This window comes from Callithrix jacchus, chromosome 15, assembly GCF_049354715.1.
Source record: "Callithrix jacchus isolate 240 chromosome 15, calJac240_pri, whole genome shotgun sequence".
NCBI lineage: Eukaryota > Metazoa > Chordata > Mammalia > Primates > Cebidae > Callithrix > Callithrix jacchus.
In genome coordinates, this window is record NC_133516.1 from 9,649,908 (window position 1) to 9,673,102 (window position 23,195).

Here is a 23,195-nt window from a genome sequence, read left to right on the forward strand (position 1 = left end):
AGGTTTTAAAGATTGTTTCCATCAATACCACACCTCACCTTCAACTGAATTTGTACCAGAATAGCAACTGTTTTTACTCAACAATACTTCTAACATCAAATAATGTGTGTAGAAGGGGCGTTCTGTGCCAACAATCAGTTTTCCACTTTTCTGGACACCAAATGGGTATCCTGAAAGCCAATTAAATTCTGACATTAACTACTCAGGATTAGTGTCAGACTCCACAGGTTTAAGCATTTAGTCCCACAAGACTGTTCTCACATCGGACACCAGCCTTGAGCCCCAGGTTACTGCCTATATTTCTGACTAACTGACTATAAATTGAGGGTTCCCATGACTCCACTCCTCAGATTCAATGATTTGCTAGGATGGCTCACAAAACAGGAAATTGCTTTACTTACTATTACCAGTTTATATGAAGGATATTGTAAGGAATAAAAATGAACAGCCAGTTAGATGAAGAGGTACATAGGGTGATGCCTGGAAGTGTCCCAAGAACAGGAACTTCCATTTCCCTGGAGTTAGGATGAATCACCCTCCTGGCATATGAAAGCATTTACCCACCCAGAAGCTCTCTGAACCCCATGATTTAGGGGTTTTAATGGAAGTTTCATTATGTAGTCATTATTGATTGAATCATTGCTCATTAGATATTAACTCAATCTCCAGTTCCTTTTCTCTTCATGGAGGTGGGGGGAAGGAGGGCTGAAAGTTCTAATCTTTTAATTATGCTTTAGTTTTTCTGCTGGCTGGCCCCCATCCTAAAGTTACCTAGGCCTCCCAGACACCATTCATCTCATTCAGAGATTCCACTGGTCTTAGGACCTGTACGTCGGGAACCTGGACAAAGACCAAATATGTATTTTTTTATTATGCCACATGGGGTCACAAAGAGATGCAGCTGCTGAAGTCATATCTGTATGAAAGTTTTCAGGTTTTCTTCCAATCAGTCTTGCTGTTTCTTCATATTAAGATCCCATAAATGAAAGACGAGTGCAAATTTAAATATTACTAGTTTTTAAATTAACCAAAAACTTAGTAACCTAGTTAAGGAAATTGATGAAAACTTTACCTAAAGACAGTGGAAGAGCTAGAAATAATGAATGCTGGGATTTAGCACCATTGCTGTGTTCTTTCTTCTGCAAAGAGCAGCAAGCACTCTTGAGCTTGGATTCTGTTGGGAAGAAGAGGGTATTAGTAATGACTGATGTAGGGAAAGCAAGTGGGATCAGAAACTTGAAAGAATTGGAGGAGAGAAAGGGAAGAGGCAGGGCCAGGCATCCACGCCAGAAGGGTTTGTCATACTTCTTTAACGCCACTCCTACTGTCATGACATACGTACTTTATCTCTACTCTCTACTCATCTCTGTAGGTTACTAGGTACCACCACTGCAACACCCCTTAGACACTGAATGTTCTTTGAGGTGAAGGATTCCGTCATGTACATCTTTGGATCATTCAAACCACCCAGTAATTCACTATTGAGGGTTGATAATGATGGAGGAATGCATGGATGATGGATGGATGGATGGATGGTTGGATGGATGGATAGATGGATGGAAAAATCGATGATGGATGGATAATAAAAAGAGAATAAATACTGACCAAAACCCAGAGGTAGCAAGGAAAAGTGTAACAACTTACTGCCCATCAGCGGGGTCCAAGCATATTTTGGAGTGACTTTTCAGAGATATCTTGGGTTTATTTTATTTTAATATCCTTTAGTCCAGAGATTACCAACTAATTGCCTATGGACTAAATTCAACCTAAACATCTGTTTCATTTGCTCTTGTTATGTCTGTCTACTGTTAAACAAACAGAGAAATAAACTTATATTACATTGAATGCATTGCCAACATATAAAAATTGAGAGATGCATCATTTTAAAAGAATTGATGTTTTTTTGGAAACTCAGCCATAGTGGTCTCATTATTCTACTCCCTGTAAATAGGGCAGGCACTGTCCTATGTGTCACAGGAATGATCACTGACATAAGTAATAGTCACCATTTATTACTGATGTACAAAATTTTAAAAATTTTGACCCATGCTTCTTGATTAAATTACCTTTTTGGCCCCATTAGGTTTCAGGGTTTACAACACTGGCTTTAGACAGTAACACAGCCCCTGCTCCACACTAAAGGAAAGAAAAAGATTGAAGGATAGAAATTTTAAGGAAGAAACAGTAACAAAGACAGTTACTGGGCTTTCACCATTCATTATGAACTATGCTATTTTACATATACTCACGGTATACTCTGTGAATCAGCTATATTCTTACCACAGTTTCATAGCTGATGAAACTGTGACTTAGCTATTGGCTAACTTGCCCAACACTATAGTTTGTAAGTATTCACAATCCAGAAATTTCTGCCTCCAAGCCTATCATTGGAACCACTACACTGCCTTTGTATGCGTTCTTAACATATAAATGATGAAATCAGCACTATAATATGCTTTCTTCATCTCTTAGAAAAAGCAATTATATATTGATTAACTACACTCAAGAAATTTTAAATTAGTCAGTCAGTTTTGAAGTGCTCCAAATCTTGCCTTTTTTTGTCCTGTGGTGGTGGGGTGGCATTAATAATATGCCTCGGTAAATTCCCTCAGCATTTGGGAGCTTGAAACATCCAACATACAGGTGGGAGGATGTGTATAGCAAAGAAATAACATAAAATTTCTTTCTTTTCTTTTCAATTGAACTTATTGTGACATGTAGGAAATTCATTCTGAAAGATGGTGGGTTTCTTAAATGGTAGCTAATTCTGATGCATCTGCAAACACTTGACTCGTTGGGTACCCGAGCTCCTTCTGCAATCGCGTGTGCAAAAGGGGACATTATCACTGAATTAGAGGAATTAGAGGCATCCGAGGCTCACTGTTTCAGACATTCTGGCCCTCTTGCAGCACGGAAGGTTTCTTTCTCTGCATTCCTTTTTCAGTGAATAGCTCCTGTGTTTTAATCAAATACATCTCCCTGGTTTAATTTTTTTCTAGTAACATTTCATTTTTTTTTCTTCTCCTATGTGTCTTCTATGTTTTATTTTTTGAGAAATCCTCATCTAAACCAAATTTCTGCACCTCCCTCTGTCGTTATTATGCATTATCCATTATAGTGACAGACCTTTTTGACTGTTCCACACTATGCTGAAGGCACCCAAGGCCTTTGTCTAATTGTCTGTGTCAGTCAGACCTGGAGGAAATCGAAACTTGTGTTGCACCTTCAGTGGTTTAGAAAGTTGCTTCATCCAAGGGATAACTTTGGTGACCACAGGATTGCAGCTTTGTTCTATATGCGAATGCCTTTAAGAACACAGTTATGATAAAAGAACATTTATTCCATCTATTTATTGCACGTTTTATTATCATAAATCTTCTAGAGGGCCATATCCTAAGCAACACCTTGGCCAACGTGCGGGACAAATGATCAGTAAAGTGTATTTGGAAAAAGACTTTAAATTGTTTTCTTCTAATGGGAAGAATATCTTCTGTGGATAACATAAATATTTGGATTCAATCAGAAATTGTATTTTGGCTGGGTGTGGTGGCTCAAGCCTGTAATCACAGCACTTTGGGAGGTCGAGGAAGGTGGAACATAAGGTCAAGAGATCGAGACTATCCTGGCCAACATGGTGAAACCCCGTCTCTACTAAAAATACAAAAATTAGCTGGGCATGGTGGCGCGTGCCTGTAGTCCCAGCTACTGGGGAGGCTGAGACAGGAGAATTGTTTGAACCCAGGAGGTGAAGGTTGCAGTGAGTGGAGATTGTGCCACTGCACTCCAGCCTGCCACCTGGCGGCAGAGTGAGACTCTGTCTCAAAAAAAAAAAAAAAGGGAATATATTCCATGGTAGGATTTCAGAAGGCATGCTCATGTCTTCCCAAGTGTCCAGTTCATTGGTTTAGGCTGTTTTCATTTGACAGCTATCACCAGAAGCTCCTTTGTGAGCCTTGCTTGAGGCAAAGTTCTAGTAATGTGATTCAAGGGATGCTGAAGTCCTCCCCCCAAAAATATAGATCCACATATCTTCCCCTAGGCTAGAATTCCCACTATTAGTCACTGCTCAGGAGACAGAGATGCCTATCCCTGGGAGAGTAGGCTCATTTCCAGCTATTAAATATGCCTCTGTAAAATCAATACATTCAAGTCTTCTCTGAACTTGCCGTACATTTTCTCACTTCTGTACCTGGTCAGGGACACTTGGAATGCTCTTACATCTCTTTGCCATTTGTTCAGTTGCTTCTCAAAATCAGAGATCTGGCCCAAATGTTTTTTTTCTCATTTCATTGCCTAAATCATTGCCTATCCATTGTGACGTCAATGGAGCACATTTATACTTCACTAATTCAACATTAAATGAAAAGCAGGAAGTTAGAAAACGTTGAAAATAGAGAAACAAACACTGGTGTCTGCCCTTCAGTCCTCACGTCCTCCAAAACAGCTCCCAATCATTCATAGATATGAGGAAAAAATGTTAATAAAATATTTTAAAACCCTGAAATTTAGAAATTTGCTTCAGGAAAAAAACGACTTGGAAATAGATAAATGGCTACGTAACTTGGCAGGGACTGTCTGTGATAGAGTTAGAGACATTTGTCAGAGGCCAACAGATGCATCAGCTGTTTGTGCTGGAGGATCAGAGGTGAATTGGCTTGTGTACTGCTCACACGATCTCCTGCATCTTAGGTATGTACCTTGTCTCCTCAAATACATCATGTAGCCCTAAGAAGGAAGGATTCCCTCGCTTTATCAGCCCTCCACATGGTAATGCATGTGTGAACTACTTCTTCCCAGAGCCAAGATCTGAGGAAAAGGTATTGTTTTTTTATGGATATAGCAGATAAAATAGAAATGTATATGTATTTCGGCCTTGCCTTCTTTTACCTTCGTACATTTACAATCTTAGTTCTCTTAATTAGTCATCACAACTCTTTCCATTTTTCATAAAGTGTTCCAAAAAGTGATCTAAAACTCTTGGGAAATACCTTACCAAAAAAGATCCTGCCTCAGAATAACCAAGACCTAGCTAAATAGGGTTCTGTGGGGATACGGGGGTGGCTGGCTGTAAATCCTGGGAACTTTGGATTTATAGGCCTACAAGAGATTTGCATAAAGAGTCAGGCTAGAGCTGGAGTAACTTCATAGCCTGAGGTGGGGCACACACCCTCCACTCTTTCTTCTCCCACTTTATGAAAGGCAGATCCTGGAAACTAATACAGCCTATGAGAAAATCCTGGGTTTAAATTCTGGATTTGCCACTTGTGAGCTATCTAACCTTGAGCATGTTACTTTACCTCCCCAAGTTTTTTCATCAGCAAAATGAGACTCATAGCACCTTACCCGTACAAGCCTTTTTTTTTTTTTTTTTTGAGACACAGTCTCACTGTGTCACCAAGCTGGAGTGCAGTGGCATAATCACGGCTCACTGCAGCCTCCATCTCCTTGGTTCAAGTTATTATCCTGCCTCAGCCTCCCAAGTAGCTGGGATTACAGGAATGCACTACCAAGTTTGGCAATTTATTTATTTATTTTGTATTTTTAGTTGAGATGGGGTTTCACCATGTTGGCCAGGCTGGTCTCGAACTCTTGACCTCAAGTGATCTGCCTACCTGGGCCTCCTAAAGTTCTGGGATTGCAGGCATGAGCCACCACACCTGGCCCAAGGCTTATTATGAGGACGTGAGATAAAGGATGTAAAGGACCTGTAATTACAGTAAGAATCATTTTATAATTATTGTTGAAAAAACAAGTTTCCATAAGGGCAATGTTATGACAATAAGGACTGTAATCCCCCTAGTATCCAGAGTTCAAATGAGCCTGGAGAGAAGAGGGTAGGAGAGGTAAATAGGGCAGTGAAGGAGCTCCCAGATTCTTGTACATCAGCTGGGACCTTGTTAGAAATGCAGAATCTTAGGTCTTACCCCATGCCTACGGAATCAGAGTCTGCACTTATCATCACACCCAGGTGATGTGTGTGCACGTGAGAATGGAAGAAGCATCCTTGTTAGATATTCCTCTTCCTTTGCTCTTCTAGCTCCTTCCTTTCCTCCCCTCAGACAAGAGGACTTTGTCAGGCAAATATGACCACAAACCTTCTCCTGAAACAGCTCAAAAATAATCACAAAAACAGTAATGATGAACAATATGTGCCACATACTGTTCTACACACTTGGCAATGTATGAATTTATTTAACCCCGACAACAAGATGAAATGAATACTATCATCCCCTTTCCGCCATTGAACATACCAAGACGCAGTGAGGATAAAGTCACTTACCAGGGGTTGTACAGTCAGGAGGTACAGCTTCTGCACCAGAAACTGGGCATTTTGGATCCGGAGTCCTTGCTCTTGACTGCCACAGACTCCAGCTTTCCCTTTTACCTCTCCAAATCAAGGGGGAACCAAAGAATGTGCTTCAAGCAACGATGCACCTGCCTCTAGAAATAGAAGTTCACAGGGCTTAATCTGCCCCACATCCCCAGTCAGAGTTCAGAGCTGAGTTTCTCCTCCCTAAATTTAGGCAGTTGCTTCCTCAGCAGACTTGCAGCCTGTGGTCTTGCTCCCATTCCAAGCTATTCAAACACTGTAGCCAGAATTATCTTTTTAAAGGGCAGCTCTAGTCTCCTGTTCCCAAGTCAAAATTTCAATAGCTTTCTTATTTGAATAAAAATTACCTGCTTCCACTTGAAATTCCAGTTTCCTGCTTGAGGCGGGTCTTGTCTCAAGCCTGCCTTTCCAATACGAACTCCAAACATCTTTTTCCCCACCCCGCAGTACATGCACACTCGTGGAGAGACACAGCCTCGCTCTCACTTCTCAGCTGCCACATCTTTGTCTCTTTCTAGAATGCCTTTCCCATATTCTGTCTGCCTGAGCCACATTCAGGCCCCACACAGATGCTCTATTCTCAAGAGACTTTTCTGCATATACAAAGTCAAGATTCATCTTTCTCTCCCCTCTTCCTGTTGAACTCTGACTCATTCATAGGACTCACCGCACCCTGCCTTATATTAATATTGGGCATGTGCCCTGTACTAGGCTGCTTAAATGTTCTTTGAATAAAAATATTGACTGTAGATAATGAACACTAATCTACTTTCAAGTTCAACTTCCTCAAGGACATTTATTCAGCTTTCTCTATGGAGTATCTGGGCATTTAATAACAGTATGTGGCAGGGGTGATAGAAGCGCCTCTTCATTCTGCAGCAGACTGCTCTGAGAAGCCTGGCTTAGTCAATGATTTTTAACAGACCTGAGAAACAATCTTACATCTGTAGCAATGGATAGTTTTCTGGCTATAATACTTTATTCATCTGTTTTCCCTTTACACCTAAGTTCATTTTACATATAGATGTTTTTAAAAACACATTTTAGGCTGGGCATGGTGACTCACGCCTGTAATCCCAGCACTTTGGGAGGCCAAGGCAGGCAGATCACCTGAGGTCGGGAGTTAGAGACCACCCTAGCCAATATGGTAAAACCCTGTCTCTACTAAAACTACAAAAATTAGCTAGGTGTGGTGGCATGCACCTGTAATCTCAACTATTTGGGAGGCTGAGGCAGGAGAATCGCTTGAACCTGGGAGGTGGAGACTGTAGTGAGCTGTGATCGTACCACTGTGCTCCAGCCTGAGTGACAGTGTGAGACTCTGTCTCAAAAGAAAAACAAACAAAAAAACCCCCACATTTAAAGAGCAGGGTGACCCCTCATGCCTGTAATCCCAGCACTTTGGGGGGCCGAGGTGGGCGGATCACAAGGTCAAGAGATCGAGACCATCCTGGCCAACATAGTGAAACCCCGTCTCTACTAAAATATAAAAATTAGCTGGGTGTGGTCGTGAGCATCTGTAGTCCCAGCTACTCGGGAGGCTGAGGCAGGAGAACTGCTTGAACCCCGGAGGCAGAGGTTGCAGTGAGCCGAGATCACGCCACTGCACTCCAACCTGGCTCCTGGCGAAAGAGCAAGACTGTCTCAAAAAAAAAAAAAAAAAGTAGGTTGACCGTTGAGTATTGTCCAAAATAGCTCATTTTCTAAAAAGCTGTATACTCTTTATGTAAGTTTACTTTTAGAAATCCCAAGAAATTATCATTAGTACATTCAAGGATTAAGCTACAAGGATGTTCATTATAAGGTGACCTATGTTAGCAAAAATTCAAAAATAACCAAAATATTCAAAATGGTAGTGATTAACTACATCATGATTATGTCCCAACCTATGACGTGCTTTGCACTAGTCAAAACTATATTGAAAATATTGGTGGAATCAAGTTCATGGTATATTTTTAATTGAACGAAAATTGTATCAAAGAATGGAAAAAACATAAATAGGCCCACACAAATATGTCCAACTGATTTTTTTTTACAAAGGCACCAAAACAATTTAATGAAGGAATAGTCTTTTCAACATATGGTGCTGCAGCAATTGGGCATCCATAGGCAAAGAATGAAATAAATAAAATTATTTAACTAATAATAAATAAATAGTTAAAATGATTGTTCAAAATTATTTTACACAATCTATGATCCTTCATAAAGGATCATAGATTTAAATGTAAGACATAAAGCTAGAAAATGTGTAGAAGAAAATCTCTGGGGACTAGTGACAGAGTCAAGAGTCCTTATATATCAGTGAAGCATTCTTATATATGAACTTTGTGGATAAGAGAAGAAAAATTGACATTTTAGGCTGTGTCAAAATCAAAACTTTATGCTCTACAAAAGTTTCTGAGAGGAGAATAAAAAGACAACCTACAGACTAGGAAAAAGTGCCACCCACATATCTTGCAAAGGACTTGAATCTAGAATAGATAAAGAATTCTCAAAATTGCACAAGAAATAAAAACTTATGAAAACAAAAATCTAATTGTAAAATGGGCAAAAGACATGAACAGATATTTTATTAAAGAGGAGATGGATATGGTGAATAAACACACAAAAAGATGTTCAACTTTATTAGCCGTCAGGAAATGCAAGTTAAAGCCATAATGAGATGCTACTGTCCACCTATCAGTATAGCTAAAACGAAAACTGTTGATGGTAGCAAATGTTGTCGAGGACGCAGAGACATGGAATCACTGATGCACTGCTGTTAGAAATAAAAAGTGGTACAGTCACTCTGGGAAACAGTTTGGCAGTGTCTTATACTAAAAACACTTTGATATGCACTTACCATACAATCGAGCAATTGCATTCCTAGGCATTCATCCCAGAGAAATACAACTTATGTCATGGAGCAAGACCCTGTCTCAAAAAACAGACAGACAAACTTGTGTCCACCCAAAAACCTGTACGTGGTTTTTCATAACAACTTTGTTTGTAATAGTCAAAAACTGGAATCAATCCAAATATCCTTTGGCAATGAATGGTTAAACAAACTGTCATCTATCTGTATCATGAAGTACTTCTCAGCAATATAAAGGAATGAACTACGGATACACATAGCAACTTAGATGGATCTCAGGGAAATTACAGTGAGTGAAAAAAGCCAATCTCAAAAGGTTACACGTGCATGATTCCACTTATATAACATTCACACAATGACAACCTTATAGAGGTGGAAAGCAGATTAACACTTGCCAGGATTTAAAGATGGGACAGAAGAAGGAAGGGAAATGGGTGTGACTATAAAGAGGTGACACCGAGGACTTTGTAGGTGACATAATAGCTGGGTATTTTAATTGTTGTAGTGGTTACATAAATCTATATATAGTATAAAATTGCATCTCTCTAATGACCAGTGATGATGAGCTTTTTTTCATGTGTTTGTTGGCTGCATAAATGTCTTCTTTTGAGAAGTGTCTGTTCATATCCTTTGCCCACTTTTTGATGGGGTATTGCCACAATATTCACAATAGCAAAGACTTGGAAGCAACCCAAATACTCATTAATGATAGACTGGATAAAGAAAATATGGCACATATACACCTTGGAATACCATACAGCCATGAAAAAGAATGAGTTTATTCTTTCCACCATTTTTCCACACCACTGCAATGGTGCATATGAATGTCTTGGCTGATGCTCTCAAGAGCATCAACAATGCCAGAAAGAGAGGCAAACGCCAGGTGCTTATTAGGCTGTGCTCCAAAGTCATCATCCGGTTTCTCACTGTGATGATGAAGCATGGTTACATTGACAAATTTGAAATCATCGATGATCACAGAGCTGGGAAAATTGTGAACCTCCCAGGCAGGCTAAACAAGTGTGGAGTGATCAGCCCCAGATTTGATGTGCAACTCAAAGATCTGAAAAAATGGCAGAATAATCTGCTTCCATCCTGCCAGTTTGGTTTCATTGTACTGACAACCTCAGCTGGCATCATGGACCATGAAGAAGCAAAATGAAAACGCATGGGAGAGAAAATCCTGGGATTCTTTTTCTAGTGATGTAATACATGTATTTACAAACAAAATGCCTCATGGAAAAAAAAAAAAGAATGAGTTCATGTCCCCTGCAGGGACATGGATGAAGCTAGAAACCATCATTCTCAGCAAACTAACGCAAGAACAGAAAACCAAACACCACATGATCTCACTCATAAGTGGGAGTTGTCTATAAGAACACATGGACACAGGGAGGGAACATCACACACCGGGGCCTGTCGGGGGTTGAGGGGCTAGAAGAGGGTTAGCATTAGGAGAAATACCTAATGTAGATGACGGGTTGATGAGTGCGGCAAACCACCATGGCACGTGTATACCTAAGTAACAAACTTGCATGTTCTGCACATGTATCCCAGAACTTAAAATATATTTTTTTTAAATCTCGTGAAACTACACATAGAGACAAACACATACACAGAGGTAAACACTATGAATTCTGAACAAAGCCTGTAATGTAGTTAAAAGTACTGTGCAGATGTCAGTTTTCTGCTCTTGATACTGTACATTTACATAAAATGTAGCCAGATGGGCAGTGGCTCATGCCTGTAATCACAGCACTTTGAGAGGTTGAGGCAGCTGGATCATTTGAGGTCAGGAGTTCAAGACCAGCCTGGCCAATGTGGCAAAACCCTTTCTCTACTGAAAGTACAAAAATTAGCCAGGTGGGGTGGTACATGCCTGTAATCCCAACTATTCAGGAGGCGGAGTCATGAGAATCACTTAAACCAGGGAGGTGGAGTTTGCAATAACCTGAGATCAGCGCCATGCACCCAGCATGGGTGGCAGAGCGAGACTTTGTCTCCGAATAAAAATAGAATAAAATAAAATGTTGAGAATTGGGGAAGCAGGGTGAAGGATATTTTGGACTGTTTGTACTCTTTTTACAATTTATTTTTTATTCTTTTTAATCCACTCACCTGCACACAGATATATGTGCAGTTCCTTGTAGTTGATGATTATTTCAAAGTTTTAGAAGTCTATTAAACAATATGTATACTACAACTATGTATAAATAATTTTAATTTGATGCCTATAACTTGCTTAGGTAGCAATATTTGTTATACAGCAGGCACTTTATTAAAGAAGCTCTCCTTTTTCCCCTTAACCTTATGGATATGATGAATCTTATACCTCATCATGCTTCCTCCTTAGCTTGTGGCCTGAAACAGCACCTCTGTTGACTCTGGTATACTAGGTTATATATTTCTGTGTGTGAAGCTCACCCTTGGCCTTATTAAGATTCAATCTTTATTTTTCTTGTGCCTTACCTTTCTTAATCCTTAAATGTACCATTAATACATTTAAGGATTAAGCTACCAGGATGTTCACCATAAGGTGACTTGTGTTGGCAAAAATTCAAAAATAACCAAAGTATTCAAAATGGTAGTGATTAGCTACCATAGATGTTGTACCTCTCACTTACATATATGCTTGGAAGCCATCTTACATATCTTGTGGAAGGTGTTGGAGTGGAGGGTACGGAGCAAGTGTTGATGGGTTCCCTCATTCTCCACCATGACTTGGCACCAAAGAGGACCCTTCCCTGTTTCTGTAGCAGACAGATCTCTCGAAGAGAGCCCACTCTGCTTCAAGCAGAGTTCCTTTTAAGGAGACCTAATAAAGAAATGGCAGAATCACTTAATGCATTCAGCACTTGATTCCTCAAGTGACTATTAGCTGCTCTGTGTAAAGCCCACAGCAAAGTCTTAATCTTCAACCAGCTTTCACCCATCATCCAGCTGGTTTTTGCTTAGGAAATTAAAGTTGATGTTTGTAAGTAACTAAGCAAGATACAATTAGGAAGGAACTCTGTGTTTCAAAGGAGGTATGTGATATATTCCAAAAATAAGTAGTTATCCCAGATTGTAACCTGAATTTTAAAAAATCAATTTTAGCAATTAGTTATAATATATTGTTAGGGTAATTGATCAGACATGTTTTTCTTCCATTGAAAAGTACTGTCATTGAAAAAAAGACATGAAACTTATATTTCCTAAACATTAATAGTGGAAAAAAACATATGCAAATAAGTATGAAGATATTTTCTCTGGCTCTTGAATGGGATCAAGATATGTATGTTCTGGTATATATGCTTAAAATCCTTCCACCTGGTCAAAATGCTTTCAAAGAGAAAGAATAGCTGATGCCTCTTGTTCAGACTGGAAAGTATTGTGATTACACTGAAAAGCATGGCCCCTCTTGAAGTTTGGTTTTTTACTTCTTTTATTCGAGTATAAAGCAAGAAGGAGGTTTCTCTAAGATGTCCTGATAGAAGCTTTTGAATGATCTGCAGAGGTAGCATTGAGGTGAATGGAGTCCATCAAGATTTGCCAGAAGTATGAAATAATTATCGAAAGGATTCCATTAGAGACGAAAGCTGCCTCGACTAATAGAGACGGAAAAGGCTGACCCTTTTCGGGCTCTTAACTCTCTCTAATGGATGGCCTTACGTTGAAATCAAGACTCAACTGGATCATTGATTCTTAAAGAAAAAATATTGAGCATAGTGGCATATAAGCAAAAGCTGGAAAAGTGGTCACATAGATTTATCTTTCAGTGATAGCTTGAAATGAAAAGTATATTTTTTACCTTTTTCCGAGCTCACAGGAATGGAGGCTAAACAATGTGATATAGTCTCATAAAGTAAAAAATAGTTTTAATAAAGAAACAAAAGTCTTACTTCAACAAATACAGCATGTTTCCACTCCACAAAAAGGAAGCTACAGGTTTTTTTGGATAGGTGTCATTACGTGTTACCAGTTAGATAACACGGAGTGTTCTTTGGCTGGTCTTTGACCCATGGGTCAAATCCTGCACTTGACTCTGAAGGGATCATGGAAGTGCTGCTCCTGCATGAGCATTGGAGCTGTATATTGCAGTGCATGCTTCAGTAGCCCACGTGCACAGCACATACTCCATATGGACCAGGCTGAGTCATGCAAGGCACGCACGCCTCACTAGGGCAAACAGCATCAAATCCCTGAAATTATCTACAATATCCTGCATTTGTTGACAACAGTGACTGATGCCTCTGCCTTGGTTGTTCCATAGCACTTCATTACTGCTGGGTAGAAGTGTTCTGAGTGTCCATTTGGTAATTAAGTAGTTTGTTATGAAGGAGAAATTGCTAATAAGAAATGAAGATACTGCCGTTGTCTGAGCGTAGGGTCCGCGGAAGTCATGGATGTCAAAGAGAGAAGCAAAACCGCAGATGAGGCATTTTGGTTGTCATTTATGTTAATATTAGGTTGTTCCTGATGAGCAAGAAGTGGCCAGTAGGATGAAGGTTGATGCAAAGAACTTATTTTTAGATCTCAAACATAGCACTAGGATTAATTTTTTTAAATTCTGTATCATTTAAATGGGCATATCAGTACACTCAATATACTCGTTAAAAACTAGATCATTAATAAATAAGATTAGCATTCAAATAGGTATTCTGAGAGAACAGAATAATCACCTTTCTTGAGAATTATATATCATGGGTGTAATTTTGCACCGAGGGTAGTAAATAATCCTATAAAAATGACTCAGCAGATACTGGAAATACAATTCTATCATTATTTTCTAATTTATCTAATTTTAAACTACTAAGTATTTTAATTTGTTATTAAAGGTATTATTTTAATCAATAGATAAATATTGCTTAAATATATACATACAACACTTACGTATATAAGCCAGGTGAAGTCAAATATGGGTAGACTTTTACTAACAAAATAAAATGCTTTATGAAATATAATCTCTTTTAAATATAGTATAACCCACACGCTACTCTTAGTTCTTTACCTTCAGAATAACTTTTTTGCCTCATTATGTTTTTGTGTTATATTGGTATGGGTACAGTTTTAAAACAAACCTTTATATACATTTTCTTCAATTCTTTCTAAAAACTTTTATGAATTAAATGAGACAAATATCATGACCTCCATTTTACAGAGGAGAATGCTGAGGCTTACGAGGCTCAAGGAAGTGATTTACCCAAAGTCACACAACAACTAAGTGGTGGGGTCTGGGATGGAATCTGTCTTCTGATTCCTTTCAATAGCGTGGGGTGTGTGTTTAGGTATTGATAGCGCAGATGGTGAGGGTGACTGCGCTTCACAGTTGAAGATCCACTGGTAGCCTTTGTGAGAGAATGATTTGATTAGTAACAGAGAGATGGAGGGAGGCAGGAAAGGAGGAAGAAAGGGAGAAATGAAGAGATGAAATGAAAGAAAAAATAATAAATTCATGGGCCCAGTTCTTTCGGTGCATGGGAAAACCAGTGACTGGTGGATGTCTAACTGTTTGCTTATAAGATATTTTCCTGTTGAGACTCATTTGTATGCTTTTCAGACCACATGACACCTTTGTTCAAAAAAGAAGCACTGTATCACAGTTAAGAATGTCATCCAACCCAGTATCAGCTAATGGAGAGTAAGCTTTTTGCAAGGGAACATCAGCACAGGCATGGCACTAGAGAACATGACATTAGTTGAAACCAAACTAGGATGAACACCAGCACTTTGTAGTTACGAGATTTAGAATAAAGCTGTTGAAATAATAAACATATTGGTATTAGAAAATGAGGTTTATTATTAAATTGTTTTGTTCAGAAATCTCCTGCTTTTATATATACTATGTTATATCTAGAAATGTCAGCATGAAACTTTAAGTATGGAAAATGCAGTTTTTCCTGATTCTATATAATTTTTATAATAGTCACAGAATTAACGTGTTCCAAGAGACTCTAGTAATTTTTAATTACCTCTTCAGCATGTCCTGAGAGGTAAGTAAATCACTGAGTGTGAAGCTTCATCTACAATGTCGAACTTTGCCATGAATGAGTGACCCAGCCTAACTGCCCAGCAGTGTATCTCCATCAGCAGCGTTCAGATACAGATGGATTACTGAAAGTTGTATTATACAAATAAGAAAACCATTGAAATGTCTACTTAGTCTTCTATATTGTAATGAGAATTTGTTTGATAGGGTTCTCCTCCCCCTTTGATTATGTTTATAGCTATAATTTGCTTGCAAGGTGAACTCTAATGGAGTCAGAATATTTAAATATTATAAAATTCACTTGTTGACAGAATTGATAAGGTGCAAGGTTCATAATATCCGTAAGGTTAAGGCGACAATGGAAGCATCTCTAATGGAGTGCCTACTGTGTAACAAATGTTGCTCTCTAAGCAGGTATTGTTATTTTGGTTTTGCATACACCATTGATAAAGGATTTGGAAAAGAGAGTACTGGGGTACGAATGTTCTAGAAAAGCTGAAATGTTTTCACTATATATCAAACTATAAATTCTGCTAATTATGCAGTCATATTACACTCTGGGCAAAAAGATGAATTCTTCTCACTATGGTTTTCAGGTTCCAAGTAGCCATCATATGCTGGATGAATAGCTCAACTGTTCAGAAGTGAGTGGGCCCAAAATGAGAATTGCCAGGGCAGCAGGCCTACCCCATAAGAAGCTTTTAAAACTGAAGATGTTTTTAGTTTCCCCAGACATGAGAAAAAATAGAAATGGATAATGGTACAAATTCTGATAGTCCAAATGTCATGTCAATCATTAAGTAACAATATTTATTTAGCAAGCTAAACCAAGCTCGCCCTGTGGATTAACTTTAAGGTATAATGTTATATATATATATATACACAGATAGATAAAGATAGTTTTTTAAAAAAAAAAAAAAAAGAAGAGAAAACATTTGATTTTTTTATTTCCAGGGCCAAGTGTTAAAAAATGTCAACGGGCCGGGCGTGGTGGCTCAAGCCTGTAATCCCAGCACTTTGGGAGGCCGAGGCGGGTGGATCACGAGGTCAACAGATCAAGACCATCCTGGTCAACATGGTGAAACCCCGACCCTACTAAAAATACAAAAAGTTAGCTGGGCATGGTGGCGCGTGCCTGTAATCCCAGCTACTCAGGAGGCTGAGGCAGGAGAATTGCCTGAACTCAGGAGGCAGAGGTTGCGGTGAGCCGAGATCACGCCATTGCACTCCAGCCTGGGTAACGAGTGAAACTCCGTCTCAAAAAAAAAAAAAAAAAAAAAAAAGTCAACATATTACTAGGTTCATTTGCCATTACATATAGCCAAATTTAGAATCTATAGAAAATGTCTGATTGAGAAACTATTGAAGAAAATCTGCTTCTCAATCAACTGCTCCTAGGACATGGTTCAAAAGCAAGCAGAGGAAGGAAGGAAAGTTTCTTTTAAAAGGTTCAGATGAATAATTTTTTTAAAACCTCTGAATTGGACTTGTTTCCTTTAAAATGAAAAAAGCCAATTTTTTTCAATTTTACATAAAGAGAAAGCAAAATGTAATATTATCAATTACATTTTGCAGGTTTGGAGATCTAAAGAAAGAGCTTATACTCAAGTTAATAGCTTTACTGGTAATACCTTTAGCTAAAGAAGTTTTCAATGTGATTTACATGGAACAAATCAGTTTTAGGTTTCAACATACATTTCAATCGGAAGTACTTTGCAGAACTGAACTAAACATACTAATTTGAGATCAGCACGTGCATTTGAAAATGAGTTTCCTTTTAAAGAAGAAAAATAGCATCGACTTTTACTTACGATTTTATTTTCTTGTTATTACACCCTAGGTTTTTGTTTTAGTTCTTGTTTTATTCTCTTTCCCCTTGACCACATGACTATTTTTATTTAGATTCTGTATGTTAGAGATCAACCCCTGCCTCCCTCCTAAACCCTTTCTGTCTGCTAAGGGACTTCTTGGTTGATGTTGTATGAGCTCAACAGTCAGTTAGCTAGATGCACTTTTCACTGCTCAACCTTTGTTTTGAGCAAATTAAAAAGCAACTAACATTCATTCTTTCATTTTGCTTGTCTTTTGAAAAAATCAGTTAAATAATATGTGCTTAACTGGAGATTAGAGGAAAGGGTCTTATTATAACTATCGTGCAATAAAATCTCTTCTTTTTGTGTCAACAAAGATATAGGTTACATAAACATCAATATGAAAATAATTTGAAGTTTTATTTTTAAATATTCGTGTATAGAGATTAGGGCTATCTTTGTGTTAAGAAAATGAAAGACTTCTCATGGTAGATGAAAATCTTGAGTGAGACCTTGAATTTTTTATTTTTTCAGTTACACATATTTGCATTCAGTACATAAATGTTGGCCAGGCTATTCTCCAAAAAAAATGGTTACTTTCCTCCTCTTCCAACAAGATGTGCAATGAAAGATTCCATACTGCCTCTCAGGAAGAGTTAAACACCTGATGTCCATTTTGGCTGGTGCAAAATGAAGCCAAAAAACTAGAAAAAAAAAAAAAACTCCACACTTGTTTTCAAACTGTTAAGTCTCTAATAATTAACCATTGTTTGAAACATTTAAACATTTTGTCACATATTTAAATTACAGATGTGCCATCGAGTCATTTTCTTTATAGCACATCATCCACTGTTTGTAAATTAGCCATGATCCACATAAGCTTAGAACAAATAGCCCTGTGTCTATGGGATTGGGAGGAGGGAAGTTTGCATCTTTTGTTGTAGAAATTATTGCTTCTGTCTTACTTCATTCACTTGATTTCACACTTAAAACTGACTTTTTTTCCTCTTTGTGATTTTTCTTCCTGTTTCATAAATCTGAAAAGCAAATATTAATGTTTTAAATTAAGCTTTAATATAATATCTGGTATAACTTTCCATGAAAAATAAAGTGATTATATTTTAAAATCACTCTTGAAAAAAGATAGCCAGAAAGGCAAAAACACATATTTTAAATGATAACATTTTCAGGACGAAAATGTTCTGAGCCAGTAGAACAGCAAGAGTAAATTTGCTTACTGACATAGAGCCTTAAGGAATATTATGGAATTATAAACTTTAATCTTAAAGATGACTCATTTCAATACCCTCATTTATAGATTAAAAAGCCCCAACCCCCTGGAGTTAGGTACTTTACCTAAAAATTATAGTGCAAGTGACTGGGAGTTATCCATTCATTTATTCAACAAATAATGTTGGCAAACCTGCCATAGGTTAAATACGGTTCAAGATCCCAAAGTGAAAAAGATCCACACCATATTTGCTACTCATAAGAAATGTATGAGATAGTAGAGTAGAAAAACATGCAGAAGTAACTAAACTATGAAGAGAACATGGCATATCATAAGGATGATACAAGTAAAAGGAGTTACAGGATTTGAGAGAAAGAGCAAAGATTAGAACTCAGGTCTGATTTCCCCCAGTTTATCTCTACCCCTCTAGAGTATAAGATCCATGAAAGCAGGGACCTTGCTGATTCACTGCCGTCTTCCCAGGCCTGATAAAGTGCTAGGCACACGAAAAACTCCCAGTGAATGAACAAAGGACTGTTCTTTCCATGCTATAACACTACCTCTTAAGTGTGGTAAATGTGTATGTTCCTCCCAGCAAGCGTTTATCCTCCTCACAATGATCTGTTCTCTCATTGACCATCCAGTGTTTAATACAATCTAGTGATATGCCAGTGGCTAATATTCTTATTTTACTATAGTTAAGCATATTTAAACAATAGGTAAAATATTCTCATATGTACCTTTCATCTTAAAGTGTATATTTTGCAAATTATGCATTCTAAAGTGTAGAGTTAAAAACGTGAATGGAACTAATCACACTGTTTCTAACATACCCCCTAGCACATATAACATGCATATTTTTAATATGTGACTTGGGAAATAGGATGTTTTTTCATATTAACACACGAAAAAGAAATCTGGCCAGTTTCCACTGTGAAATGTTTCACTTCTAGGGTAGAGGTTACAATTTTAATCCTCAAATACACATGCTCACAATGTAAAAACTTGGGAAAATTTCTACTAAGAAAAGTGGACATCATTAAAGGACCAACCAAGAAATCTCAATGTGTTTAATTATGATCTGCCTGGTTTAAAGGAAGAAAAAAGAGCAAAATGAAATGTCATCTATAGGTCATGTATTTATTTCAGTGCAAAAAGAGTAGAATGAGTTTTAAAGTGTGACAACCTGTTTGGGTCTTGTGTAAAACAAAATGAAGAGCAGAAAGAAAGACCATGTTAATTTCAGGCTTAGATACTTGTTCTAGACAGAGTTATCTAAACACCCATTTTCTTTCCGACGTTCTTTACTGTTGTGTAAATAGAATGTGCTTTTAAAATTTGTTTAGAAATTGGTATAAAAACATTCACTTTACATATTACAGTCCCATTGAAGAGTATAAAGAGTACTTTTTTGCAAAAACAAAAGTCGAGCAGGACAATACTAAAAGTCAGTCTTTTTAATAGTTTTATGTAGTATGGTATTTACATAAAAATGAAAATATGCAGATAGTGGCTTCCTTTTTTTTTTCTTGGCTAATATTCAATTACATATATTCAATATGTTAAAGTTTGAGGGCCATTAGCTAGAATTCATTGCTGAATTCTGAAAACATGGAATAACATATAGTATATTATGCCAAATTGGAATTCTGGGCCTATCTACTGAGTGAATTATTTATAAAAAATAAAATATTTTTCTGCCTTTACCCAGAAAGGAAAGAAAGAGATCATTAATTTCAACTTAGAGAAAAGTTAATTTGGATAATTGTAGATATCTTTGGTGTTCATATGTTGTGGCTTACTTGAGTAACATGAATATGTGGGTTTCAGTATCAAAATTTAATATCCAAGTGTCCATAGAAAATCTGACTGAAAACACAGATAAAGTGTATATTTAAAATCAAGGAGATAATAGAGATATTAGGACGTTTTATTTTGAGAGAGGCACACTTAAAAATTATTCAGAGATGCTATATTATGAAATGCACTCCAGCCCTTTTTGGCATTTTCACTGTTTAAGTAAACAGATCACATGACCATCAGAAAAGTAGTCCTGTGTCATGAATTCAGTAAGAGATTTGAGTCACTATGTACTTTAAGGTGTCCTAATGATAATTACAAGAATTTTTTTTGAAATAACATCGGATTTAATTAAGTATAAATTATTTTTGCAACATGAAAAGAAGTTATAAAGTAGCCTGGTGCTGGTAAAAACTGTTTCTTAGTTTTAAAAAGCCCCAGTCAATATAATGCTAAAGTGAGTGTCCATAGTAATGGAGTTAAATATTGTAAATTATGCTGATTTGTTTTATCATGCTGGTTTGGGACTCAGTATTCAGCCTATGGAGCCTAGAGACTGTGCAATAAGTAAAAATTATGTAATAAAACATAAAAGTTCTAACCTAATATTACAGAAATAACTGTTTGACATCTTATAATTCTGTAAAGAAAAGGCCACAAAACACATCTTCTGGTTACAAAACTAAAGTCCAATAAATGTACCTTTGCATGGCTGACTTTGAAGTTCTTCCTTATAAATGGGCAATGCATTTTGCATTTTTTGGTCATTTTCCCCAAGTGCCTTTCAGTTGTAACAATCTGAGTTTAGTTTCCTAAGAAAGAAGCCCCTCTTTCTCATTCGTCACATCTAAGAGGTTAGAGAGTATGTTTAAACAGATATATTTTCTTTTCGTCTAACCTTGTCTGGAAGATATAGGAAAACTAATTTGCCTTATTTACATATGGCACAATCTATCCAGTATTCAAGGGTTTGTCAGAAACAGGAACCTTGCGCATTTCCATGGTAACCGATGGCATGCTGACAGTATCTGGCTTGTTGCAGCTTCGTCTAGGCAGGCCGGCAATTAATCAGCCATCTACATGCACAAAATTCTTTGTGAGTGAATGGCAGCGCGCCTCTGTAGTGCTGTCTGTGCTTTTACAATTTTGTATTCCTGCCGGGCAAAGTACTTTTTTGTCTCTTCTATTCATTTTCCATAGCTCCCCAAAACGTGTTAGAAAAGAGTATGAGGGGGTGGGAGAGGGGTAACACATGTACCTGTAATTTCAAAATGACCTTATTTCTTCTTAGCATCAAATATGCCAGGATGTGTTTCTTCCTTTTATCCCATGCCTCATAGTGGGTTTGCCTTTTATTTTATTCTGGGTTTTCTTGGGTTTGTGCTAGATGGTCCCTTAATCTGTGTCTCAAGGTCCTTTATTGTTGGTGCAAGTAGAGCATACCTACCAAAGCAGGTCTGTGCATAAATTATGGCTTGGCCCGTGTCATGCAGTATTGTAGCCTTGGAGTCCCTTTACACCACTTATCTGGTTCTATCTTCTCAGCTACATGGAAGGTATATTAGTGCCATTTTGCAGACTGAGATACAGAGAAATTAAATGATTCAGCCAGCTTTCGTGGGATGTTTGGGATGAAGCACTCCAGCGCTCTTACCTCTGTGTCAACATGGAGAGGCTGGCAGTCCCCTTTTATGTATAATGATGTGTTAATGTATAGAAATCACTATTATTTCACAGCAATGTTCTGGCATTTTCTTTCTCAAAAAATAGTCCCATCGAATTTATTTTTGGGACCGTATATCTTCTAGGATCTGGACAAGAGCATGAGTAAGTTAACAGTTTGGGCCTTAGGTGGTTAGGAGAAGGCTGTGTTTGAATTCTCCCTACAATTCTGACTATGTCACATCTAGGGAAGCCGTCTAGCCTCTTTCTCTGTGGAAAAAAAAGGGAATTGATTCGATTATCTTCAACCGTCCACGCAGCACAGAAATTCTGTGATTCTCCATGTTTTTTAGGACATTGCTTTGGATAGTTAAAAGTAATTTGGATAGGTCAAAATTAAGATCCATAATTCATTCAGTCTTTTGTCCTTGAAAGATGACAGAATAATTTGCATCGAATTGAATTGAATAAATTTCTTTCTCAAAAAGGAAAAAGAAAGATTTGACATCTGGGTGGCTGACAAATCTTAGGAGGTCAAAGCTCATTGAAATCAGATTTGGACATTTGCATTCCCACAGATTGCACATGGCAAAAATCCAGTCGCCTTCAAATTTCAGTTTAAGCAAAACATCTTTAAAAAACTAGGTGTATTGGAACCTAGATCTATTAAGTTTCTGAAAAGTTTTGTGCGTTGCAGGAAAAGTTTTTGTCGGGGGAGTTTTAATGTTAAAAGAAAAGCAGCAAGAAAGGTGTTTATTTATAGATGAAAATGCATGTAATTTTTGTTATCCTTTAGAATCTAAAGTTATTGTATTTATTTTTTAAAGTCATTTCATTAGTGTAGGAATGCAAATATAAATATATATTTTATATACAACTATCCTTTTCATAAGTTCACTTTTTATTAAATTTATTTATTCAAGAAAGAATTATTTATTATGTAATTTTTCTTTAAATTTAGAAAGTAAAAGGAGAACTCAATTTGAAAGTATTTAGATAATATAAAAATAGGGATGCTCTTTTATGCAAATATTTGCCACTCAGTATTTCAACTCCGTTTCATTCATATTATGAATGATCAAGTCTCTAGTACAACGGCTTTCTCCAACTTTGTCTTTTTGTTAAAAAAAAAAAAAAAGTTGAAGTGTGAGCACAAAGCTTGTGTTTTTCTCTAACCAACAATTGTCCATCCTTTTGTAAGTGCTGACAAGGGCTTCGTTTATTCTTCCACACTCAGCTTCTCTTGCTTGTTTATGTGCTAACTATAATACACTAAATAATGTTCTATTTAACATTTTAACCTGTTTTAAAATATCCTATTTCTCCAGAGTTCAGTTAAATTTGTCAATAGTATTCCAAAATAGAATGTTGTTGTTCTTACAATTAAGTCCTGTTTTCTTATGATTTTGGATATCTTGTGTTCATACAAGAAGTGTATATCTATTTTTTTAAATACACTGTGGCTCATTGCATGTGGTCGCTGTAATTTTTTGCTGCTGATAGGAGAACCAGGCAAAAACTGCCTCTACATGGCGTGT

At 37.3% G+C, this 23,195-nt stretch overlaps 1 protein-coding gene and 1 pseudogene across 12 annotated transcripts in view; both read left to right on the forward strand.

The window, feature by feature from the left end:
* Positions 1-23,195, forward strand: part of FXR1 (FMR1 autosomal homolog 1) — an 819,632-nt gene that overhangs the window by 481,926 nt on the left and 314,511 nt on the right. The gene's annotated exons all lie outside the window — the stretch shown is intronic.
* On the forward strand, positions 8,506-22,415 carry LOC100406774 (small ribosomal subunit protein uS8 pseudogene; annotated as a pseudogene). Its single transcript, XR_013526884.1, has one exon. The product of XR_013526884.1 is annotated as a small ribosomal subunit protein uS8 pseudogene (transcript).